Genomic DNA, 2,045 nt, shown 5'->3' with positions numbered 1-2,045 from the left:
ACCTTTTACCAAATCATTTTCAGAGTGCAATAATATTTATTTTCTCAGTAGTATTTCATCTCACTTGAGTTGATTTTCCTTATACTTGTCTCTTTTAGTATTAGTTTTCCCTGTGTGATTTAGAATTTTGGATGACTTTACATAGTAACAAATTTTCTTCTATTTTCTGCCCTACCATTCACACCCCATGTAATATACTTGTTATTACTACCCCCTAGTACTCTGGGACCCGAAGCCAATAATCTTGGTTGATTAGAGCTTCCTTGCTTCTGTGATAGTGGGCATATCCTCACATTTATAGGCAACATGGACTACCTTTTAGATAATAGACTGTGTTTGCATCATTTAAAATACCTAGATGTCAGCCCAGTGGCTCAGGTTCCTTCAGGTCTGTCTGGGCCAGCAGGTGCCCAGACGGTGCCCAGAGAAGACCTTGGGCACAAGCTCCACAGCCAGTCCCACAACACCCAGAGGAAGCTCCACTCCCAGGTACTCTAACAAGCCCAGGGTCACAGGACCCCAGAATCACAGGATCACAGAGACAGCTTGAATCTGAGGAGTTCTGACACAACCAGGATCATAGGAAGGACAGGCTCCAGTCAGATTTAGCAAGGGCAGGTAGCACTAGAGATAACCAGATGGCAGGATGTGGAGAGCCATTCCAAGAGCGAGCAGTCGCATAAGCAAGCCCTCATTTGGCTAAGCTTGCTGCCATTGGTTACATCCGCATCTGGTGACCTATCCGCTTTTGCCACATGGCCCATTGGCATTGGCTAAGCTTGGGAGTACTCAAAGGCCTAGGGTGGGCCGGAAGGCAGAGCTTAAGTAATGGCTCCCCAGAGGCAGGAAGGTGGAGCTTAAGTAATGGCTCCCCAGAGGCAGGAAGGCGGAGCTTAAGTAATGGCTCGAGAGAGGCAGAAGGTGGCAGATGGCAGAAGTGGGAGAAGCAGGCAGGAGGAGCAGGAGAGAGAAGCAGGAGGGAGAAATATTGTTAAAAGGTTCCTGAAATAAACTGCTAAAAGGAAGAGTTCTCTGGTTGTGTCTTTCTTGCCGGACAGGGAGGACGCAACAGTTGGTGACCCTTACGGGGAGGACGGAACAGTTGAAGGACTGGATGGGGAAGGGAAATCTCTTGAGACTCAGAACCTTTTGCAGTACGGGCAGCCGACTGGTAAGTTCCCAAGGTAAGTTGGGATGATAAGGACCTCGGTGAAGAGGCAATAAGGTCTCCGGATTGGAGTAATAAGGACCTTTGGAAATAGAGGCTATAAAGAATAGTGAACTGAAAGTAAAAGAAAAGTAACAAGAAAAGGTAACAAAAGTAACCATGGGCGCTTCCTATTCAATTTTTTTGGCTCTTCAAGAGCTGTTAAGACCTGTGTGGAAGCTTGTTAGGAGCTGTTTGGAAGATCAGCGCTTCTGTAAGGCTGTGGAAGAGGGGAAAGCCGAATTCTCCTTTCAGGTTTCCCCTCAACAGCTGCCTTCAGCACGCAGCCCTATGTGGGGGTAGAGGAATTCAGCTTGGGAGATACTATCCACCTGTTTCTGGTTAATATTAACCCTGGCAGCAGCCTGGTATCCCTGGGAAGCCCAAGATCTTAGGGAACTAAAGAAAGCAGTGGCAGAGGATGGCCCTCATTCACCCTGGGTAGAGACCATCCTTGAGGGCTTTGCCCACCAGGCTCTCACCCTCAGAGCTTGGAAGGAAATGGTCAAGGCTGTATTCCCCTCACCCATGTTCCTTAAATGGATGGCCTTTTACCAGGAGGAGTGTGGAGTGCAGGGGGAACAGAACCAGCATTGTATCTTTAAGGGAAGAAATGTTTCAATTCGACTGTTTAGAACAAATCCTCAGTCTATAGTTACTCCCCTCAGGATGGCTAATTTTGTATCGGTTGATACCTTTTCCCATGCCTGCTGGGCTAAATGGGTCAGGTGGAGAGGCCCACTGACCGGAGCTTGGGGAGGGCCAGAACCGCTCTTGACAGCTAGAAGAGGGTTTGGCTGTGTTTTCCCCCAAAATGAGAAAAGACCAATCTGGATAC

This window comes from Mastomys coucha, chromosome X (assembly GCF_008632895.1).
Source record: "Mastomys coucha isolate ucsf_1 chromosome X, UCSF_Mcou_1, whole genome shotgun sequence".
Lineage (NCBI taxonomy): Eukaryota > Metazoa > Chordata > Mammalia > Rodentia > Muridae > Mastomys > Mastomys coucha.
Note: the sequence above shows the minus strand (reverse complement) of the source record.